The 25521-nt window shown below is 39.5% G+C and overlaps 1 long non-coding RNA gene across 1 annotated transcript in view; it reads left to right on the forward strand.

The window, feature by feature from the left end:
- LOC111610015 overlaps window positions 1-7770 on the forward strand; it is a 35109-nt gene extending 27339 nt beyond the window's left edge. Inside the window, exon 6 of the long non-coding RNA XR_002753455.1 lies at window positions 7045-7770. This is a non-coding gene — a long non-coding RNA (uncharacterized LOC111610015). The remainder of the gene's footprint in view (window positions 1-7044) is intronic.
- Window positions 7771-25521: the final 17751 nt, after the last annotated feature.

The raw sequence follows: 25521 nt of genomic DNA on the forward strand, positions 1-25521 counted from the left end.
ATATTCTAGATCTTGATGTAGCCAGAATAGAAAATGAGTTTGACATCCTGTCATAGAGAATTTATGACAAGACTTAAAACTGAATGTCCTCATATGCTGGTTATCCAATCTGACTGAGACTGAGACATGTTGCAAAGACATTCAGAGACTGTAGAGCCACACCTTGCTGTTATAATTGTCATGAAAGGTGGGTTCTACAAAGTAGAAGTTGCAAGGTGATTGAAAATGTCACCATGCTTTTCAGATTTGTGTTTTAAAACAAATTGAATGCCATGTGTTTTCACTTCCCACCCTCCTTATCCATGAAATACATGGAGCTTTATGGTTCATAATGTGACAAAAAGGTGGAAATGTCTTTTCCAGGTACTTCACACTGTGGTCAGTTCAGCAGGTAAAACACATTGAAACATCCTAAGTATGTTGCTCTGAGTCCACGTTTTGTGGTTCAGGCAGCTTTTGACGAAGTTTTTGCACAAATTTGTCGAATAAATTCGTCAGAAAGATAACAGATAAAATATCAAGAATGATGCAAACATTCTAGCGGTACTAGGGGCAAAAATTAGACTATTGCGCACCCAGAATTGGCTACATTTTTGTTACAGGAGGCTGCATCCTTTCCAAAGCTAGCTACTGCTCAGCCGATGCTGGCAAATGAGAATGCTAACAATGCTAGCTTTCAATAGCATTGGAGAAGCTGGTTGCTGGCAACCAGTTCAAGCCCAAGCTGGTCACAAACTGGATTAGAAACATTTTTTCTTCCTTTTTTTTAAAAAGAAAACTACCAAGAGCTATAGTTATTCATAATTAATAAATAATTGCCATAAGCAATACGATTACAACGGCATGTATTTATCAGTATTACTTTGTGGCATTGGTATCAATGTTTTTCAAAGAAGGGAGATAATGTTTTACATTTTTGTTTGTAATTTTTATATTGATATCATGATGCATTTAAAATTATGGTATTTTTTCTAGAAAATTTAGAAGTTTCCTTGGGTGGAAATGTATTCTGTTTTTTTTATCTATCATGGTCCTAATACACTGTCATACTCTGATCCTTTCTGTAACCCATACAGCTGATAATAAAACCGTTCAGTGTGTGCGTAGGTGTGTGTCTGTGTGGCCTGGCTCACTTTCGCACCCCACCCGGCCGTCACTGCTTGCTAAGCCAGGAAGGCGACCATGAACTAATAACAGCACTTACCCGCATGCAGCCATATACACACAAACTCATCCCAGGTGGGTGACAGCTGCTGATGAACTGCTTTAAAAATACCTGCGTTGACACACAGAGAAAAGCAAAAATTCAAATTAACGAACGCCCCTCCAATCTCCTGTTTTGATTTCGTGTGGCCCGTCACAGCTGGAACGCTCACTTCCTGTGAGATTTCAGCCAGAAACTATCAAAATTATTTTCCAGTTTTTAAATTAGTATTTTTAACATTATGAGATGCAGACCTCCAGGCCTGCGGCACTCCCCGCTCCTCTGTCTGCTTAGTGCAACACAAGGCATGAGGTCAGTCTCTTAAATATTATAAACAAGAGGGATGGAAGCCTGTAGGAGCAGAAGATGCAGGAGGCTGAATTAATGGATTTTCAGCTGAACCCTGACAAAAGTGAGAGTTTCCAGCGTGGGAAAACCCAGCGTGCCTCGCTATAAAACACTGTAATGAGATCTGCGAAGGACAGAGGAGTGTGAAGGGGCTGTCCGCGCCGCAGGCCGCCTTGACGGGCTGTTAGAAAGACGAGAACTGGTCGGCACCGCAGGTCCACAAGTGGAAAGTATGTGTGGGGGGAAAGAGTGCGTGCGTGTATTCACAGACAGCTAGTGTGTGACGGCGAGAAACTTCCTTTATTTTAATTAAAACAACATTGACCACCTTTCAAGTTACAGGTGGGAAAACAGCGCAGCTACTTTTAATTTTTTTTACTTTCCATGACGGTGTAAACGCCAATAAAGCGACCTCCAGGTTTGAACTGGAACATACACCCGAGCGGACACCCCAACAACACACACGCACACACGCACACACGCACACACACACACACACACACACACACACACACACACCTACACACACACACACACACAGGGCTGTGTTAGAGTTTAATCAGTTCATCATTTAAAAGTTCATTATTTAGATTAGTTTTAAAAGATTAGAAAACCCATCAGATTATATTGAGTTATTTCTTTCAGAATCTCCTCCTCTTTGAACACCATGTAACGAGAGCTGGGACAGAGAACCTGGTCAGAGGAGACGAGAAGATGGACAGAGCTAAACAAAGAGAAGCTCTGAAAGATAACTGGTTACTAAAGATTCACCTTCCAGCAGGATAACAGCCATAAACATTCAACTAGAGCTACAATGAGCATTCACATGTTAGAATGGGACTTTTATTTTATAATAACATGATGGACTGAGTACGTAAAACCCCTTTCATCAGATTTCCTTCAGGCTATTTCCCTCCTTGATTTTGTCAGGGGAAGTGGTCGTTCGTCTTATAATTGATGGAAACAGTTTGGTTTTTTTGACAGACAAGTTTTGTGCTTTTAACCTCCGTCGGTTGAAGCAGTGAGATTTAGTGCCACGCCCTCTGGTTAAATATTACTTGTTGTTGTTTTTATTGTGACTTGCTGTAAAATTAATTCAAGATCTGAACTGTGAAGATTCAAAACTTTGTCTTGTGATTGATGGTACGCTTTGTACGTAGGTTTGATTCCATAAACTGAAAATATGGTTTTGTGGTTGTAACAAGAAGAATGAACAAGTTCAAATAGTGTGAATACTTTTGGAAGGCACTGTATGTATGTTTGTATATGGATTCACCCACAGAGGGAACACCAGAGTTCCTCTAACGGGATCACGGCTCCATCCCAGAGGCTGTTTACTTGGACTTGGCCAGAGCGACATAAACACACACCGACTCACAAGGACATTAAAGCCTGCAGCTCGGCAATATTAAGAGGTCATGCAAGTGACAGCTGACGCAGGGTACGAAACAAGGCTGTTGCTACAGTACAAACAGAGGGATCAAACACAAAGCAGGCGTTGCTGTCTAAGTCTGGAGAATGCTGCAAAAAGGCTGCGAAGCTAGTAATAAGCTCACGCTACAACAAATGACTTTTTAAACAGGATCTGTAATGTAACACGTATGGCATGCTGTAAAACCTCCAGTTTGTATGCAACTCTATTTGCTCTTTGGCATGAAAGGGAACGACAGGGCGAGATGAAGCCGCCTAGATGGCTATCGGCTTGTTTGTTATAGCATTGTGTCTGCGTGCACTTCAACATCGGGAAGCACTTGGACTCTGATCTGTTGGAGTTCAAACGTATTTGTAGAAGCCTGTTCCCAATCCGCAACGTGTAAAAACTTTAAACGCATCCTGCGCGATTCCATCTTCTACAAATTATGCCTGCTATTCATACTGCTCCCACGACGCAGATGGATCAGAAACGTTCTGCTGCCGAGTGTAAAGCCAGGTTGCTGATGGCACCATTCACTTGTGTTTCGTCCACCGTTCCCTCCCAACAATGTACAGATGGTTTTCATATATCAGAGCTTCATTCACTCAAAAAACAATGAAACACCTTTCTTTGAAACCTAATCTAACTAGGGTGTGTTCTGCATCACTGTTCTAGACTGATAAATCACGTTTATTGACTGCATTGTATTATGGCCCTCAGTCGTAAATGCATATCACATATACAGATTTATTAGACATTATTATAAAGAAACTACGTCACAGTTTAGAAACGGCACGTTAAAAAAGTCAACTGTCGTTTCTACAGCAAAAGTAGGCAACAAAACTCAGACTGACTGAACATCAGCAATAGTTATTACCTGCAAAAACGTAGAAGGTGTACTAAGGTGTACTAATTTGCTGTTTTGGGTCATCAGGAGTTCGGGCAAGAAGAAAGGACAGCGGCAATGATCTTAAACAATTAATGCCAAATGATGTGGGAAAGTTTAAATGCAAACTCACAACAGTCGTAAACCCATCATTTCACAGTAAGAGAGATCATTCACATGTGGCGAAACTTTTAAGACAGTTGCCAATCTTCCCAGCCTGAAATACTTTATGAGTTCAAACAGTAAAACACTCTGAAAAAACAAACCATAACTCCAACTCAGACTCTCTAAACCATCCTCGGAGAATGTTAAATATCACAGCTGATGAAAGTAAAATAATTTTTTTTTAAAAGACAATCAAGTATGGACTGTTTAGAGGAGTTGGCTGGAGAAGGTCTACGTTCTTCTAAAAAGAATGTGTCAACAAAAGTTATATTTAAAACATTTGAAAAAACCATCAAAAGCGTCTGGATCAAGAAATTTGGACAGAGAAGACTGTGCTGAGACGTTTAGCCACAACGCACAGTTCCATGTTTGGTCAAAACCAAAAAGGTTACCCTGCCAAAAACACGTTCGACCATCTGTTAAGTGTAGCGGTGGAGCGATAACGAAGATGTAGGCTTGTTTTGAAGCCACTAGTCCTGGACACCTGGCAGTCATTGAGTTGTTACTTTACATCTACCATTTTGTATCTTTGTAAATTTGATCATCGAACACGTGACTTTTTGAGAATAAAGTAGTTAGAACATTTAGTAGACACTTTGATAAATTAAAAGGATTTTCTAAATTCTACTCAGGGAACGTGCTTATATGACTCCAATAAAAATATCCACCAGAATGTCACTGGGAGTCGGTAAAACATGGGTTCATAATCTGTTATAGAAGAATCAACAAGGCCAGTCAGGGATCAGAACCGATATTAATGGGAATAGAGTGTAAAGCAAAGAGTTCAGATAAAAACGGTGTGATATTTGAACATGTCTATGTTCATTGATCTCCACAATATGTCAAAATACTTAAGTTGATTAAAAAATAGACTAATATGTAATGTTTAATATCATGCATGTCAACATCTGCACATTAACACATGTGATTAAGCTGAAAGGTTTAAAGTCACTCCCTTGTCACTAGCAGCACTTCTGCTAACAAGATCAATCTAAGGACATGCTATACAATAACCAATATAGACATATTGCATATCCATGTAACGGGCAAAAGCTCATCTAATTGATAACAATATTATCTACCTCAACAACACCCAGCAACAACACTTATCAGCTTTATGAAAGAAACATAACTAGAGGCTAATTAGTCGCACGCAGCAACACGATCCTGAATATGAAGACCTGGAAAACATTTCAAACTTAAAAAGTAAAGCATGGTATTAAATCGTGATAAATCATTTTGATTAATAGCAGTAGTGAAAATGTGTACAGGTATGAAGTGGATAGACCCAAAGCCAGCTCAAACCCATTAGCAAATGAATGACTGAAAAAGAGAAGAAGCAGAACAATCAAACCTGGGAACTGCATGGATTTTATGGTGGAAACTCAGTCAGGTATGAACAAATACAGTTTACTGTCCCCAAAGGTGTGCTACAAGTGTAACTATTTTAAAAATAAATGTCAGGAGAATCATAAAACTAGATGAGGATCTGCTTCCTTTTCTTTTCTTTTTTTTTACCATAATTGACACCATTTTTTCATAAGACATAAATGTCTGATCTGTAAACAGAGGCAATTGTTTTCAGCCTCTCATTATAGGAGCATAACTATTCCTCACAAACAAAGACCCTCTAAGTGTCAAAGCTTATAAAACACCAAATTCCTTCTCAACACTGTCATCCACTGGCAGTGCATTTTATAGATTTTTCCTACTCCAGATTTGCAGAGCCAATCCCTGTCAACTCCATTACACTTCCAATGTGCTCCCTTGAATTCAGTGTTTTTACTGTGAGAAAAACGTCGACCTCGTCGGCCTGCAGGTTGGTAATATGTTCAAATACCACAAAGTCAATTAGAGCGAATGGTTCGCTCACGTGCCACTGAAAATGTCAGGATTTCTAGCCATCACCGTGAAACTGGAAAATGAAATACGGCCGGCTGCAAAAGGTGGAATAAAAATATATTGAAGCATAATTATCTGGAGATTAATTCAGCCTTCTGCTTTTAGTCTCTTGGGGCAGGGCAAACTGGCTTATTATTGGTCTATAAATTTAATAGGACAAATTTTGGCCAGAAGTATGCCCAATACTCTTCTTAATTTGGTTTTGGTTTCTACAGACTTCACTGGAAAATATTTGGCTGTCTTGCTCTGGTATGCTAGATCGCAGTATTTTAACCTCTGTGGTTACATGGTTAGGAAACTGACCAAGGTCAACACAAGAAAACCGCAGGAACCACCAGGTGTTCAATGCTTTAAAATCCAGTTTGAGACGGGAACAGACTCAGCTCAGACTAGCCGGGTCAGACTTTCCCGGCTGAACCTTTTAAAAACATTTACCGTCTTTCAGTACGATGACGTGCTCAAATTCAAAGTAAACCGAAACACAACGTAATTCTCAAATTTTTCGAAAGAGGAAAAAAAAAAGAAGAAGTATTTATGGTTTTAAGGTTCAAATGTTTCCTTGAATGTTAGCTTCGTGTTGATGTTAACTTGGGTCATCACTTTCATTTTGTGAACAATAAATGTTTTAGAAACAGTTTAAATATTTAAAGAACATTGTTTTCTTGGTCAATTTTTCAACGTCTAACGTCTAAGTCTAACCAGCTCCAACTCTGCTTTGTTTCAAATTGTGATTGTAGAGAAAATGTGTTTAAAAAAAATAAAGATTTTAAGCTGAACATTTAGATTGTTTTTAGATTTAATCATTTTATTTTGTAAACCCCTTTTATGGCCTGTTTTCTAAACTGGTTCAAAAGGATGTCGTTTTTTTTTTTTTACTTAAATTAATCAGCCAGAAGTGTTGCTAGGATAAAGATAACTTTATTTTCTTTATACCAATAAACATTTAGCAAGAAATGTTACACCAATAAAAATTGTGGCTGTAACAAATAATAAAATAGGTCATCATCCTATTACTGTGACAACATATTTTATTCATTTATTTTAATCACGTTCTGTTCCTCTGTAGCACGTCTGCTTTGTTATATCGTCTCTCTGAAGCTGCTCTCCATCTTTTTCCTCCTTTAGCTCCTGCTGAAGGTCTGCCCTCATGTCTGGCGTTCTGCAGGAAACAGAAGAGGTCCCCTGCATGTGACCTGCAGCAGAGTCCAGGCATGCCTTTGTTTGACCAAAGAACGAGTCTCGAGTAATAAAAAGCATTCGTGGCCTTTTTCAGGAAGGTGTTGAAATGTGCTCTAATGTCGCCGCACTTGTTAAAGTTTCGCTTTTAGAATTTAATAGTGATATTCCACTCTGGTTGTTCAATCAAACTCTAAATTGGTCTCACTCTCATGTTTGCTTTTTTTGACAACTGCAGCTTAAGAATTGCCGACAAGACCGACAAATGCAGCGCTGCGAAAACATATTTCTCCCCTGTCGGACTCCTTCTGCTTTTGCTTTTAATCTCAATTAAATGTTTCGGATCATCAAAAATGACTCTAATGTCAGAAAAGGAAAACCTGAGTAAATACAAACCTGTTTTAAATGAAGATTTCTTTCATTCATTAAGAAGAAAAAGCTGTCTAAATGAACCTGTAAAAAATAACTGTTCCTGAAATCTGATACCTGGTTTATTGGATGGAATGATTGATGAAGTGTATCTCAAAGTGGAAAAATGTACTTAATTCAATCACAACAGAGGGTTATCATACGTGAGCAACCTGACCACGATGAGTCAAAGCAACTTTCATGTGAAAGTTTGGATTGACCAAAAATATAGAAATTGTTTAAAATGTCTTTGAAAATACAGTAACTTCTATCCACGTTCCTGCCATCCATCCTTTTTACTTCCTGTAGAATGTTGACTTTTCCTTGATGTTTGTCTTGGACAGAAGTGACTTTTTTTTCTTCTTCTTCTTTTGCTGTGCATTGTTCAAAACTCTTCACCTCAATCAAAACGTGCTGCCAGCGTTGAACAAGCTCTGCCCCGGTGGCAACATGACTCTGACCTCGTTATTTTGGTCTAGATCTATGATTGTAGGTGAGTGGTGGACATAGATCGCCCCTCACTGTACCTTCACCACAAAAACCAACAACAGCTGTGTTTGTTTTTATTCAGCCATGCTCGTGAAAGTGATTGTGGTTTCAGAGTGCTGCCTTAAAGCTGCAGTATGTAACTTCTACAATAATTTTTTTTTTACATATTTGTTGAAACTGTCGCTATGCCGTGACAGTATGGTATGAGACAAATAGTCTGTGAAAAAAATTGAGCTCCTCCGCCTTTCCCCAGTGCTCCCAGAAACAACCAATCAGAGCCAGGAGGCGGGTCTTGGCGCTCTCAATCATCCTCTGTGTGCTGCTGCTCATTTGCCCTTCTTTTTCCCACCTTGCTCTCTGCCTGTGGTAAATGCTCAGGCTAGTTAGCATGGCTACAGATGACTTTATAATGGATAAATGGTTTTCTTATAAACGTAAGTTGTTTCTTCTGCTATTAGCACATTTAGCAAAGTGAGATGAAAGCGGTGAGATCTTCCTGGCTCTGATTGGTTGTTTTTGGTCAGAAGCAGTGCCTTTCTTCAGACAACACTAGTAGCTCAGGGAGGAGGTGGAGGAGATTTATCTAATCACAGTGCAGTGAGATAAATATAACGAAATATATTTCTGTCACAACAAGGTGACAGTCTTAATAAATATGTAGACAGCATCTTCCTACACACGAGACCTACTTGATGCTTGGCACTTCTCTTGCAGGCTGAAATCTGACTCAGTCAGCGTTAAAACACATTAAACAGTCTAGGCAGAGTGTTCCAGCAGCCTCCACCAGAGTGGTTCCCGTTCAATTGGACGAGGATAAATCAGGCTATTAACAATTATGCAGCATTCCCGGCACAAAAATAAACCCTCAGCTGACAGATTTTAACCAGAAAAACAGGCAGCGTTTAGCGCGGTGCATGCTGAATTAAGACATTCCTTCAGTTAATTTCTGCATGGGGGTCTGAAGGAATCTGGATTAAAACGCCACGCCGCAGAATGGAAACATCTCATGCGCACCACTAATATAGAAAATATTTTAATACGGAACCCCAACACTTCAATTTCAAATTAAATATTTGACTGGGGGAACTTTTAAAGGCCGTCCTTTAATTAAACATCTGAAGGTGCAGAATGGAATCGTGGCCGTCTCCACGCAGATGAGAGACCTGCTTTGTTTTAAATCTTTAGCAGAACCCCTGCGGCGTGCCGTATCCTCAAACAAAACCTTGTAAATTTAAATGTCCGCTTTAAAAAGAAAAAAAAAAACAAAGCAGCAATGGAATCTGAAGTCCAAACAGGCTCTACAGTGTCGCTCCGAAACCGCTCGGAGGTCGGCTCTGGTTTTACTTTTCCCACCTACCGAGGCGAACAGAGGGCCTGTGAGACATCAAAGAGCACTGAATGCTCCCAGGGGCCAAAACATCTGAGTTCAGGCAGCATTTCACCTAAACAAATCACCACCTGATTGTGTCCGTCTTATCATTATCCATTCTGTCAATCACTTCTTGAAAAGGGGAGAGAGGATGAAGAGGTCAGAGTTGCCCTGGAGAAGCAAAACTATCAGCTCTGAATGCTCTGCAGAGCAAAAAAAAAGGCCTAAAAAGGCCCCCAGATATCTGTTTGTTGACTTAATTCAGGTCATGGTTTGTATGCCTGCTTCTGGTCAGCACAAGTCAAATATGAGGTGAGCATATTTTAAAGCTGCGACCTCCATTTCAGTCATCCACGCGCGGCGACGGAGCGTCCTGATGCTAAATAAACAGATTTCTGCTCCCGTTGCCTTAACGAGCTCACTGTTACATTTGATGACATAAGTTGTGATCTTAATAAGCGCGAGGGGAGACGGCCTGTGTGAAAACATTTGTCCAAGCACACGGCAAGGCGTGTGGTTCCACCTGCGGTCGGGGGGGTGAGGAGGAGAAAGCTTCAACTTTTATTTTAGTCTCCTGGTCGCTCCACAGCAGGACAGTGGGAGCATTTAGTGGAAGAGCTGCACTCTTTAGTCACAGCAGACAACTTTGGATTCCTACCTGGAAGTAAAGTGAACCCTTGTCCCCATGTACACTCCGATGAGGTCATTCGCTGTTTAGTTTTATCTTGACCTGCAATTTCTTAAAGCTGCAGTACATTTTTATTTTTAAAACACGTTTTTATATACAGTATTTTCCGGACTATAGAGCGCACCTTACTATAAGCCACAGCTACAAAGTTAAAAAAAACAACTAACTGGAAACATACACATATAAGCTGCACCGGGCTATAAGCCGCTGATATCTCCGCCGCTGTCGGTTTTCCACAAGGACGCAGCCCTCCGTCTCCAACGCCGAACCATGGATTCGTTCACGCCACGCTTACGCAGCGGCTCTATTTCCCTCTTGTATTGCCAGATCGATCGCCCTCAACTTAAAACCTGCATCATATGAACTTCTTCGTGTTGTTTCCATGACGAGGGGGAATGAGTTTGAAGAAATTTCTTACCAGCTTCTAGCATGTGCTTGCTCTAAATGAAAATCAGCACTTTCTTCTTTGATTTCCAATTTTGACTTCCAATGATTTACTTCCTGCTAAAGAGCCCCCTGGTGGTTGAAGAAAATCCACAGAAAAGCCGCACCGGGCTATAAGCCGCATGGTTCAAAGCGTGGGAAAAAGTAGCAGCTTATAGTCCGAAAAACAGTACATATTTGTTAAAACGATCACTATGTTGTCAGTGAGAAGATTTATCTCCTCCACCTCTTTCTTGAAAAATGCACCACTCCTGACCAAAAGCAACCAATCAGAGCCAGGAGGAGGGTCTTAGCGCTGTCAATTAACCTTATGAACGCGCTCCTCAACGTGCTAATGGCAGAGAAACGACTTACCGCTACAGGAAAAAACGTTTATTCATCATGATCTGTGGCTATTCTAACTAGCCTAGCATTCACAACAGGTTGTGCTATTAGGAACAAGCTCCTAATAGCACAACCCTCGCTACATGGCGAAAAGGGGGATGAGCAGGTGCAGACGAGGGTGATTGACAGCGCTAAGACCCCCCTTCTAGCTCTGATTGGTTGTTCCTAGTTAGCACTGGTAGAAGGCACAGGACCTTGATTTTTTGCACAGATTGTTTTGCACCATACTATCACAGCATAGTAATAGTTTCAATAAATATGTAAAAAGTAAATTTTTTAAAATAAAAATAACAGACTGCAGCTTTAAACCAGTCGTGTCCAAACCTTTTGGCATTGGGGCCAAACATGTCAAGTTGAAACTATGTATTCTTTGTATTTTTCTTTTAAATTATAATACCAAAAACTAATTTACTTTTTATTTTTACCTTTTTAACTATAAACTGAACTAACAATATTTAAATTGACATGAGCAGAGCAGTCCGATTTATGTAGATGGGATCTGTAAATGACTGTAGATTTAAAACTGCAGTTTTGGCAGATTTAAAAAATAAAAAGAAACTATATCCTAAACATTTCAGGTTCATCATCTTTTTCCAGATTTAGTTTTTTTGTTATTGTAATGGCTCAGTGAAATAAACTAAAGTGTATTAAATGTTCATGCCCAAATCTGCATTTTAGTAAAAGCCACTGGATGTTTGTCGTCCCTATGAGTGCTAAAATATTGTTTTATCAGTCTAATCAAATCAATTTTCTTTTGTATAGGTCCAAACTACGACATGAAAAGATGTTATAAATTGCTACCTTTTAAGAAGTATTACCAGTAATTTTAACAGGTTGTTAATTTTATTAATACATTCTGCCACAACTGGCCCTTTGAGGACATTCATGATCTTCCTATGGCCCAATATGAAAATGAGTTTAACTTTGTTGCCCTAAACTATATCATATTGTTTTTTGTTCCTCTTCATCAGAATGTGCTACTTTCTGTTGATCCATCACAAAAACCCAGTGAAATACATCAAAGTTGTCAGGTAATGGTCTGGTCGCCATGGAGATTGGGATTAATTATGAGGTTCCACCCACCTGTTCCTCGTTTAGACGACGTTTCTTCTTGTCGGGAGCTCTGAGGCCTCGTTATCAGCCTGCTGATTCCTGTTCTACCACAAGTCGAGTCACTTCTCTTTCTGCCAACTCCAGCTGTGCCACAAGTCCAACGACTGCACCAAATTATTCCTCAGTCTGCATTTATCCTCTCTGGTTGAGAGCAAATTGAGTGCTTCTTCCTATCCGCTGCCAGGTCACTGTTGGGTTTGGGTCGCTGCACAAGCACACCTATCTTCATATCTGTGTGACAGAAGTTTGGGGCTTTGTGCATGGGACCGCGTCTGTGCACTGCAGAAGTGCTGAAACCTTTGCCAGTCCTAAGTGTCTGAGTGTTTTCTAGACAAACAGAAAAAGAATTGACAGTGAAGCCTCTAGAACAAAGAAAAAAAAATCAATCTTTGATCAGAAATCATAAACTGTTCAAAGAAATCTTTATCCTAACTTTAAAAAATTAAAACCGCAAAAAGTATTGTGTAATGAAACGTCCCAACAGCTGTTTTGCTTTTCAAAAATTGTCTTCATTCTTATTGGTTTTGCTATATTTTCCTGTCACGGATCATCAGACCCTGACATCTAGCTAAACATTGAAGAAAAGCTGCGGTAACGCCGGCATCGGGACAACTCACAATTTACTCAATTCCTGTTTGAAAGCACAATGAGCGGAGGAGAAAGAGCGACTCACAGCTCTGGCAGTTATTAGCCAAAAACCCAAGACCAATCACCCTGACAGGCTGCGTTTAATCAGTTATTAGGTTTGTCAGAAAAATCCATCCCAGCATTATCTTCAAATTAAACCTCTTACTACAGCACATGGAAAAAAGGACAGAATGGAAATGAAAAACACACAAGGTTTCTCCAAGTAAACACACACACACACACAAAAAAAAATCTAGAAAGAGCAACAGTTCCTTTTCTTTTGGCTGAGCTGAGCTGCAGCCTGCATGGTCTTTCTGAAAATGGGAAATGTTAAACCAAAGCAAATAAAGCCGGGAAAGAGAAAGCCCGAGATGTTTTACCCCGCTGTCTGCTCATTTTAACTTGAACTCCCTGGGAATGAGCTGAACATTGGGACCAAATGGGAATTTTTGGACCTGTTAAACGTCTACAAGGACACAAAGTGTTTTGATATTTGATGCTCTGTCCTCCTACAAAGAGCCGGCACCGCAGTTTCACGCATCACTGATTGAAGAATTCTGCTTTATTGTCATATGTAGTGTCTTTTTTTTTTCCAAGTTCGAAATTGTTAGCAGATTTTCTTCTTCTCTTTTAATGTCCCAACAAAGACATGAGAGGCAAATTACTTCTGTGAGAACAACATAAAAATTTAAATCAATGCCACAGAAAAAAAACCTACATGGTCACCATCTGTCGTATGTAACGTCTTTGGGTCTTATTACACAACTCTGCTATCTTTTTGAAGTTAGCAGATGAGAAATCAACACAGAGAGTTAAAAAATGAATTGTACTTTCTGGGAGATTATATGAACATAAATACTTTGATAATGCAATAGGAACACTTTTAAACCTTTAAACATCTAGAATGTGAAAAGACTGCTCAGATTACTATTTATTGAAATTACGTTGGCTTTTAATTGTATCCAACTTAATATCTTAGCTTTTAACTGTGTGCTGCAGGTTAAGGATTTTTTATAACATTGATTCCAGTTTAACTTCCTGGTTCATGTAATTAAAAAAAAAAGTGTGAACACAACTGTTTAGGGTAAAGAGGGTTTCATCTGAGCCCCTCTCCTTATCAGCTGGGTCTCCCCAGAGTTGTGCTCTCTCCCCCCATTTATTAGTTTTTGCACCTGGCAGTTACCTGCTTTTTAAAATAGTACAAAACTCAATTTTTAAACATAAATGTGGATAAGATGACAGTAATGTCTATTGACTTCATTTCAATCATGCTAGTTGTGATCATTAACCAAACGTTTCAGCTGTAAATGTCTTGCACATAACCCAAAAACTGCAATAACCCAGGTGCATAAACTAATGCATCTTTTGATTTAGTCTTCAGCCTTAGTTTCATACCTCAGAAAGTATGACTCCACATACTTTCTGTCGGATTTACTCCTGGACTTTGTCTGGGTCCTAAAATGTTATTTTTCTCTGATGGAGTCATTGTTTCGTTCATTTGGCGGTACGCTTGGTCTCACAGTGAGTCCTGGAAAATAAAAACTCTCTTCATCTTCAGAGTTTTAGGTACCTGAAACGTTTGGGTCATCCTGGTATTTAGAAGTGCTCACATGTATCATGTATCATAGCGGTTTCAGTTCTGGGACCATTTGTGACCCTTGGAATAATTTTGGTATTGTGCTTATGTTTCATATTTGTGTCTCCAGAAAAACCGATGAAGATGGACACTTTTTGTAATTTCAGTTACAATTTCAGTCAAATGTATTTCTTTTAAAGTGGAAAATATTAGGTACAACACAAAGCATTTTTATAATTCTATCCATGTTTTTTGTTTGTTTTGGGTTTTTTTTTTCTTTTCATTTTTTAATTTATTTTAACATCATGGGACATTTTACAGTCAACCCAAAAACTAACCAGAATGTACCTTTCTTTTCATAAGGGAAATGTCTGAGACCTACAATAGTTGACTATTTTCTTCTTTGTTACATTACAAAATGCATTAGATAAAAAGAAAAATATTAAGTATTCACAAAAACATTATTTATCTCTTTTAATTAAAGGGGGGAACAGAATGACACCTGCATACTGTCAACTCAGCACCAAGTTTGCATACCAGTGTTGCACCATCCAAATAGTTTACATTTTGCTGGAATGGAGCAGGTTTGCTTGCAAACGTTTTATATTTGCGTGTCAAGTGGGTAAAAGTACTCCACATTTGAGTCGGTCCCGACATCATCAAAGCAGACAATCAGCAGCAGCTAGTTACCCACTTTCACAGAACATCAAATCAAATCCTCAATTACAGAAGTTAATCTGTTTCCTGCAATGCTGTGGTTCAGAGGAGGCATGAATAGCACTAAAGGGAGTCATGTCATGTTGGGCGATGACAAACAACATCTTAATGGGACTTGATAATCCCATGCAGCTCTTCTACTTTGCTTTGCTGGGATCCATTATTCTGAGGATTTTGCCCACTAGCAGCAGGAGACGTTTGGCAGCAGAATGGGTTACGGAGTCCGACAGAAGCGGTTGCAAATGTAATCCCCAGTAGCTCAGCGCTCTGATTGACTCTAAGCAGATAAGGCTATCTTCAGGCTAACGACAGGTCACAGCAGGTACCTGACCCATCCATTTTCCAGCAATAAAGCCGAGCTCAGAGCCTGCTCCCCCGAGGCTTCAAAGGAAAAGTCCACCTAAACGGGGCAACTCCGTTGCAAGTCACAGGACTGTGAGGGGCAACAAAGTCGCAAAGCACAAAGATGGTTGACCGCCAGCCTGTCTGGTCATCCATCTCTCCGTTAACGTTGCCTCAGTTCGATCACGCAGCACGAGGCGCTCGAGAGGTCAAAGGGGAATGTCAGAAGTCCCTCTACCTCCTGACCCCCCCAATCACCAGAGGAGGGCAGGGTGCCATTCAGGTCCTTGCAGCGTGTGTCCACACTCTGAACCAAAACAAAAGTCAAAGGTCAGAGGTCGTTAGTAGGCACCGGCTCACTGTGTCGAGCACAGGGAGTCTTCTGTTCATCCACGTGGAACTGGAAATGAGAGGGCAGCAGAAAATCCAGACTTTTATCAGTCAGCGTAAAGCCTGGAAAAAACAGCCAGTCAGGGGGTCTATGTCAGGTTTTCATTATTATTCTGTGTTCTTTAGTCTCTTTCTTTGATTAGGTCTTGTTTAGCTTAATTATTCTTTAATATTTAGATTCATTTCCTAGTCTATAGTGTCCTCTCCCACCTGTGTCACAACTCCTCCTCCTGTTCACTGACTGGCCATGTTTAAGGAGCGCTGAAGGGAGATGAGAGTCGAGTGCAATTGCTTAAGAAAGTCAGGCTTCAGTTAGTGTGAGGTGGTCTTTCTTACAGGAAACAGCAGTTTGTGAAGAAACATATTTGTTAGAAACCGCGCAGCATGCAGCACTAAAAAATTCAACCTGCCATTTGTAATAATCAGAGCCACATTACAAATATCTGTTTTTGTTGATTATCATTTGGGTTGAACTGATTATTGTACTTTTGCCCAAAATAGAAATCTACCAAACTAGTGTGGAATAATTCTTTGATTTTCCAATTTGAATTTTAGATCATATTGAATGACAGTCTGTTCATTTCCTCCTTCCAGACTCAGTTTTCTCAGTATTTAGTGGATATGCTACAATAAAATTTAGTGCAGCAGTTTTATAAACAGATTTTAGTGAGTTCACAATCTCTCAATGATCTTTTTGTTGGATAGTATTAGATAAGCTGTAATAGTTATTGGTTCAGAAGGTGGAGTTCAAGCTGAGAAACACCCAGAGTAAACAAACAACAACAACAAAACACACACATGCCTAGGAAGAACAAACAGATCTTCTAGCTGTGATTTCACAGTGCTTGCACCAATCCACATCCCTGTAATCCTGAAAATATGACTAAATCCAAGTACACAGTAAAAAGGGAGATAATTGTAGACAGTTTTTGTATCAAAGCAAACAGAAATTTCTTAATATTGTTCTCCAAATGTCTTATTTTTTTCATTAAAACCGATTAATATTATTTATATATACAGTATCTTACCCATGTAAAAAATTGTAAAGAAGGACTTTGGACAGGAAATAAACAAGATATTATGGGATTTTTAATAACACATATCAAAGACGCGGCATAATAAATAAGCAATTTTTCTGTGAACCCCTTTTTCAACACGGCAGTTACTGATATCTATTTATTTCGTCTGTGTTGTTTTAATATGTTCAAAATAAATAAAATGAAGATTTTCTTTAACATTTATATCCGAAACATTAAGAGCGAAACAACGTGTTCTTAACCATGATGGGTTTCCCGTGTAGATTTATGACTAAAAGAAAACTTGAAAGTTGCTGGCACTGTTTGATCTCTGCTTGGTATGTAGCCAGCTTTTCAATTTGCAGCCAAAAAAAGAAATTCTCCATCAACAGTGCGGCAACATGGCAATAACAACATAAAATTATAATGTATTATTGCTCAGAAAAGTAAACAGAAAAAATAAAACACACACACACACACATATCCAGACCATAATTACCCAAATGTTCAGTGGCAGAGGATGCCAGTCAGACTGGAGTCCCTTCAAAGCCCTATTTGCGCTGACAGACTCCTGTATCATTGTACGGCCCAACTGTCCTCCTGTGATGTGATTTACAGCCTCTCATTTGGAGCGTACAATTAGGACCTGTAAAGTTGCTCCCAAAACGCTGAGCGCTTGTGTCTGTGCGCAGTTTCACCCCAGACTGTGCCGGATCTGAGCGTTAATAGCGGCAGCTCCCCCACAGAGACGCTGGATGCTGGCATGCAACACAACACACGCACACAACGCGGCACGACGACCTCCTGCTTTGCCAATCAGAGGATCAAGTCGCAACAGCTCCGGGGAAAAGTCACATTTGGATTCAGCGCTAGCAAGGGCTGGACGGTCCGGGCCAAGCAGTGGTGCGTAACTGATGGGAAACCAATGTTTCACCGTCCCTCTGATGACTGCGCTGGGTATTATGATTGTATTTTTTACAGGTTTGCTTATATCTGTGATACTATTTCATTAGGAACTGTAAAAATCCCCAAAGTTTACATAAGCTCTCCCACGGTTACCACCTCATCCTGCTCTCTTTTCTCGTTCTCAACATAAGCAGTGGAGACGAAAGAAACAAAGGAGGATCTAATCCTGCTAATCTAAAGATCTATTACAGACAATAGTCACACTTAGTCGGTGTTATTAGAAACATTCTGATCTGTCATTTTGGAAAAGTTTCCAAAGAAAAAACATCAGATTAAAGATTTAAAAGGAAATGGCTGTGAATAGTTGTGTTTCCATTACAAATGTGTGCAAAACTTTGTCAATATTCCACTAATGTTGAAAAAACACAATTTTGCAAATGCGGTGTTTCCATTAAATTAAAACACTTTTTTTTTTAAATCACATGTAAGTATGTTTTTTCACGCAATAAGTCATTAACAAGCATGCCTAACTATGATCCTTCAATTACTTCCTGTATTCTTCTTCTTCGTTTGCGCCAGTGGCAACATCCGGTTGTTGATCATGCGACTCACGTGATGCGAAAAAAGTGTTTCCACTGCACTTTTGCAAAATGATTTTGATACGGGCAAAAAAATAAATAAATAAACCACCTCATCCTAGCGCCAACATTTTTTTTTTTTTCGTTTCAAGTAGGCAAAATTATTTTCGAAATGTCAAATTATACAGTCAACGGAACCACAGTCAGTGTCAGTACGCACCTGCTGGATTCAGTTCTGTTTCGGATGCTCACCTTTTCAGTGCTTCTCTCTCTCTCTCTGCAGTGAGTGAAGGCATTTGACCTCATTCTCTGATCACAGCAAGCTAAACAAATCATCCCTAACTAACAGCTGTGGGTGTTCTGGACTCACAACATCCCTGCAGTGCTTTGCTAATAAGTGACCTAACAGATGGAAAGAGAGAGGACGTTTGAGAGCAAATGAGCCAGTTGAAAAAAGGAAACTGCATTAAAAGAAGATAAAGTGCTATTGAGCATTTTAACTGGAACTGCTGCCACATGTGAAGCTCTTTTAATTATGATGTCATGGAAAGAGAGAGAGAAATTTAGTAGCGCCTTGAAACAGAGCGAAATGCTTACAGGGTACCAGTGCAATAGATACAGAGAAAGTCCTGGATACTGATGGGACATTTGTTGATATTAGCTGTGTTTGCTACCTGAAGTTAGTACTTATTTTCACATAATTTAAATAAAAATATATATATTATTGCAAATACTGAGAAGTATATTTTAAAGTAATTTACAGAAGTGTTTACTGTAAACCAAATCGCTGTAGGTACCTTGTAAAAAAAAAGAACCTTAAGTAAGTTACTATAGCACCCTGTATTTCATCCTTGCATAGAGTTACACTGTAATACTCTCTGGTGGCATGTAGGTACAATTCACTTCATAAAACGTCTCATCCCTGCAGGAACCCGGCAAGTATCACTATAGGCACATTTATGACTTTTTCACCAAAACCCGAACATGATTTTGACTTCCAGGTTGTTAAAGACAGACCAGCGACCGTAACGTCTCTGAATCGCACTCATCTTTCAGGTGTAGTTTGAAAGCAAGGCCAGACGTCGCTACAGAGGAATGTTGTAGGGGGCAGGGGCCATCAGCCAAGCCCTGCTTGACCTCAGCGACTCTCTGGAGCAGGCAGATAGACCTTCACCCTGTAATCCCAGCACAACAGGGAGCAACAGGGACGTCTCTGGTAGCTCGGCCTCTTTAAAGAGAAGAAACTCCCTGCAGGAACTGACTCCAATACAATGCCTTTGTTCCCCAGGGAGCGCTACATCTTAGGTCCTCATCAATGCTCTGGTTTGGGATTTCAAGAGAAACTAAATGCCCCGTGGCTGCGTTTGTCTCATGCTCTGAGTGAAGGGAAGATTAGAGCATGTAGATTTATTAGGTTGCTCAGAGAGTTCTCACTGAGTTTATTAAGGGAGAGCTGAGTGATAACTTGTTAAAGAGCACAGGCGCAGGACGACACCGAGTTCACTTCCATCCCTTAGATTCATGATTTTTACAAATGCTGTGGTTGTGTTGGGAACGACATTTAATTTAAAGCAGTTTTTAGTCTTATAAAAAGAGAACCATTCTACTTATTCCTCATGTGAAAACAACCATCACACATTTTTAAAGCCTGACACAAAAGGCTTTGAAAGCCTGAAGTGAATTATTTTGTTTTTCATCCAATATTGTCAGTTGCGCATCCAAAAATTTAGAGTTGGTGTTGGTCCAATACACACACACACACACACACACACACACACACACACACACACCCCATATTGTTGCTTTTGTTCAAATAAAAACCATAAAGAGTAAAGGCTTTCCCATATATCACTCTAAGCCAAACAGTCAATGAGCGAACAAGCAGAGACATATCTCTAAGTTTCCGGTTCATTGAATCAGTCAAGTATACCAGTACATTGTATTTGATTGGGTCACTGTAGGTTTGTATGAGCCCTGGTGGTTGGTTTGCTGGGTGCTTATTACAACATGGTTCATGATTACACAACTTGTGGGGACGTCGGTACCAACATCTGGTCACAGTGACGTCCTTACTTTCTTCAGTTGTGCGATATGACCGCTATGTCTCATGCTAGCCCAAAATATCACCACTATCAAATCTGTGTCTCGCATTGTCAAGATGATGTCAACATGAACAGGTACAGCTGACCCCAGCATTCAAGGGGGTTAGGATCACACCCGTCGGCGAAATATCTAACATCCATGAATTCTTGAGACTCCGTCTAAATACATTTAGAACTCCCTATTTTAGTAGTTCAAACACCAAATATACCTTAATACACTCAGTGGAAACTGTCTTAGTAGTACTGAAGAAGCTACCGAATAAGCTAATATCTACACCCTCCCAGGCAGTCATCCATCCGTTATCGTCCACTTAACCCAGGACCACTTGGGTCAGCTCCTCCGGAGGAATCCCAAGGCGTTTCCAGGGCAACCATGACATGTCATGAATCTTCCTCAGGGTCTCCTGGACCACTTCACCAGGAAAGCCAAGGATACGATGACAGAGGCAGGCAGAGGTGATCAAACCAGCGGCCTATCGGTTCGATCTCATGGTGGCAGTTTTAACAATTATGTTAATTATTTCAGCTGCATTTTGGGAGGTTAGGTGAATATGTGACTCATGGTGAATGACTGTGAATGTCTTCACTTAAACAGTAAATCAAGACTGAACGTTTCTCAACTCAACGTCGTCCACTGCAAAGACCTATGGATGTCCTTTTAGAAACACCAAACACAATGAATGTCTGCTGAGGAAACAGCAAACGCAAAACGTATTCAGATGTATGAAATGGTGCAGTTAACTTGGGATTCGGTTTTATAACCTATCCCTGCTTTAAACGTTCTTCCTGATGTTTGGGCTGTGTTCCTTGGCCTTCGTGTCGCTGTTTGTTTTTTTTAACAAAACTCGGTTGCGAGGCTTTCGTATTGAAGTTTTAGAGATTTTTTTTTTTCTCGTCTCTTGTTTTCCGGTGACACCGAAGCAGCTGGAGTCATGAATAAAGAGCAACGTGGAATAAAAGTCCCAACAGTTTCCAGCTGTCAGATCTCTGTTTGTATGCTTGCATTGGCCAGTGTACACAGTTTCACAAATCAAAGGTGGAACTTGTCCTCTTGCTAGTTTCTGTGCTCAGACGTTTCCCAGTTTGTAGTTTTTTTCACATTTCAGTCTTTTAACAGTTCAGATGACCGAACCACATTCAATCATTTGTTGTTCAAAGTCTAAAATACAGAACAGATCAATTCTGCACTGAACAGAGACCCCTTAAAAAACAGCTCAGGATTCGCAAAGGGAATGTTTTTTAACCGTTTTTGGTAACAAGAACACACTAAAATAAAAAAATATAAGGAAAAATAAAGTTCTCTGTACTGAATTATTCTGCACTAATTAGAGAGGCTTTAAAACACAGGTTGGGATTTATGAAACCTTTCACCTTAGTTTTGAAAATTGTGGTTTTAAGTTTTCCCAAGTCTCTTGCTGAAATCTCATTCCATCTCATTCTTGTGAATCCACAACATCCTGCGTTGTGATGTCTCTGGATGCATGTCAGCCATTTGCAGTAAATCACACTGGGACCATTCACATGTACATTACGCATGGAGACGTCATTTGCACATTCGTTGGATCTATTTGTAATAAATGCACATTATTTTCTGTTACAGTGTTGTACAGTGCATTATTATTATTATTATTATTATTCCTACTGTTATTGTCGTTGCAGTTTAAGTTTTTATATATTTTTTTAAACACTTGAACTTTTTTGCATGAACCTTTGTACCTGAAGCTACTGTAACACCTGAATATCCTCTTTGCATGACAATAAACACTGTTTCTATTCTACTCTATTCATCTTACAATAACAGCGTTTGGTGTAAACAAAAAGAAGCTCTTTATATCCGTATTATAAAATCAGCAATGAATTAAAACTCTTAATGTTGACTGAGCGGGAAAACAAATAGTGTAAAACACAAAATGTGTCATTTCGATAATACACATTGAAATGATTTTAATCAACAGTCAATCCAGACTTAGTCAAAATTATTATTATTTGACAGAAAAAAATCCTCTTTCATCACATAGCATGAATAGCTTCATAATAACAGTACATACGCTTCAAACCATTCATTTCTTTTTGGAGGTCACACAGAAGTCAAAAAGCATTGCACACCATTTGCTATAAGAACCCAATAAACATAATGGTAGTCGTTTAAAATCTTTGTTTGGACTAAATTATTAGGCGCTGACAACTGCTCCCTTTTGACTCCTGTCACGTTTTTATTCTTTACAATAAAATTTCTCCCTGCAGGCAGAATGACGAATAATCACAACATATGTAATTGTGTATTATTATAGAAAACTGTGACTTCCCCCTTTTTTTAGATGCAATTTTTAAAGTATGTTTGGTTTCGTCGCCTTGGAGACGACTGAGGAGCTTCTGCAGGTGAATGCAGGTGTTTTTTTTTTGTTTGTTTGTTTTTTTTATCAGATTCTGCGTTTCAGTAGGCAAGCAGTTGTAACCGTCTAATTAGCACCTCTTCCTCTTTGGGAAGAGCGCAGAAGAGCAGAGAGGAGTTTCGTTCGCCAGCAGGAATTGCAATAATATTTGTTCTGCTGCTGCCGCATTAGCCCTGCAAGTCTGAATCCGCTCCGCTCGTTTATCTCTCTATCAAAGGCTGACAGTGGTCTAAGCTTCATTAAGCCGAAAGGACAAACACAGAGGAAACTACCATAAAAAACTGCCAAATTGCATTTGTTAATGATTCGTCATATGGACCTGTTTACATCTAATGAATACATCAGCTTGTGAAAGAGGGGAGGCCACCAAGAGAACAATAGCGGGAGTAAATATTTGATCCATCTTTCATCTACTCAGTGTCCAGCTGTCAGTCCGAATGGAGGCCGGCGGGACGGGGGGGATTCAGAACACTGTGTGCTGTGAGCGTATAACGACTCAGAAACAGCTTGTGTGAGAAATGAAATATGGTTTTAATTGGAGTCTAAATGTTTATTCCTATATGTAAGAAACATCAAAGCCACGGCCGAGGCTCTGTATACAGCTGCGGTCGCTAGCAGAGACGGCTAATAGTGTTTACCTCAGCTGATGAGCAAATTTTCATTGTTGAATCCTTCAAGCAAACAAACACATCTTGTTCAATGGCTGTCTGTCAGCGAGGTCGTGTCTCGGCAGACACTTTTCATTACTCGGCTCGGTTTCCGCTGAGGAGGGGGGGGGGACACTTGTAGAGTCCAGATATTGGGCCCAGAGCAGCCGGTTAGCTGGAAGCATCAGTGAGTCATGGCGGCCTCGGCCTTTCAGTGAAGACCTGCAGCAGAAACCGAGCCAGATCGCTCAGAAACAACGCTTTTGTTCTGTGCTTCTGCATACGCTTCATTCTTAAACCTTTCAGCCCAGCATCACGTTAAATTAGGCTCTGTTCTCCTATGACTTCATTCTGGGCTGCAGCGAAAGTCGCCCAGACTTCCTATGTTAGCTGGCTGAAAAAGCACACATTTAAACATTATATTCAATTAAATTATAAGATTAATATTTATTTCAAGTTAGAAGAATACACATTCTTGATCCAATTTGCATGAATAAAAATATGTCATCCATTTTATTCAACACAATTTATCACAATGACTTCTGCTCTGAAGTATTTAATTGGAGCACAATATGAGAGGACAGTGTCTTCAACCATTGTAAACTGTTTTATAATGAGTATTTGCCTTGAAAACACACAAGAGAGGTCAGTGTAACCCACTTCCATCTCACACCGTGCAACACGGGATACAAAAACCTGAAATAGTCTCCACTCCCACCTTTTTCTTTCAGTTTATTTTTTAGTGCCAACTTAAAAGCCCTTGTTTACTCAACTCTTAGAGACGTGACATATTAATAAAAATGTAACACAACTTACTACTATCTCAATTTATCTTTCACAAATTCACACATCTAAATTCAAAATCTAAAACTCGCAAGATTTATTTGACTTAAAGAGTGGAAGTTAGTAGACCCAACTAAACGCGTTGCAGGTATTTTAGGGTGGACAGCTTTCTTTTTCCTTTTTAGACATAAAATGTGAGTTAGTAGAACCTGGTTTTAATTATGTTACAGCTGCTCTTTTGCAGGATGTCAGTTTTGTACCGCTGAAAAATTACTTTTTTTTTGGAAGAACAAGGAAAGCGTCTGTAAATCATTAATTCTTATTTGAATTTAGGTCTAGACTTTGACTGGGCCATCCTAACACATGACTATGCTTTGATCTACCATTCCATTATAACTCCATTGTCCCTGTCCTGCAGGAAGGTAAACATTTGCCCCGGTCTCGACTCTTTATCAGCCTCTAACAGGCTCAAGTATTGCCCTGTATAAAGCTCAAACCATCTTCCTACCTATCCACCACATTTAAATGTGGGCATTGTATCTTTAGGTTGTGACGTGCCACACTTTTCAGATTATTAGATGCAAAAAGATAATAGTGAAAAGCCTACTATAATTTTCCTTCCTCTTTATAATTGTGTTTCTTTTGGGTGTGTTTTGAGTAAAATCACTACAAAATACCCTTAATATTATGTGCGATGTGATAAATTGTGGGAAAGTTCAAGGAGTAGGAAAAATATGTAATCATACTTTGCTTTTTCCCAGCCACGGAAATTGAAATGTAAAAGTTTTGAAAACAAGAAATCAATCTAAAAACAAGGTTTCTTGAATGTATTTTGACTTACGGGTCTTTGCTTCTGCATTGTGAGTCAGGTGAAGGAATGATGGTAAGCTAGCATCGAGGCATTAAGCAACAAAGTGTTTTAACTATTATTATTTTAATGTCACAGTACATTTTGTTCTTCCTCAGCCGGGCCTAGGTGTGGTTTTACTCTGTCGGGTTCAAACTTTAATGGATGTCCTGAAAAATATGTAATCATGCTTCGCTTTGGAAACCCTTGTTCTTTTTCTGCTTTATTCCCACCATCCTGGGTAATTCCTAAAATTAAAATGACAGAAAATATGAATTAACCACCCAGTAAAATTACAGGACCTTCCTTTTGGAGTCGTTGCTGATAGCTGGTCCTTTTCATGTTATGTCCAGAATGTGTCTTCCACTAAAACGTTGGAAAGCAGTGTTATCTGACCGCACTCCACGCTTCTCCTGTGTGATTTGGGCAAATGTATGATTTCTTTAAATGATGTGTGCTTCCAGGGATGCATTTTATCTTATGGAAAAAACTATCAAAGTCACAACATTTGCAATAAAAAGTATTGAGAATCAATCCAGACAAAATCTGATTAATAAATAAACTTTATAATTATATTGTAGTTATCTATGTCTGTCATAATTGCAAA

This window comes from Xiphophorus maculatus, chromosome 11, assembly GCF_002775205.1.
Source record: "Xiphophorus maculatus strain JP 163 A chromosome 11, X_maculatus-5.0-male, whole genome shotgun sequence".
Taxonomy (NCBI): Eukaryota; Metazoa; Chordata; class Actinopteri; order Cyprinodontiformes; family Poeciliidae; genus Xiphophorus; species Xiphophorus maculatus.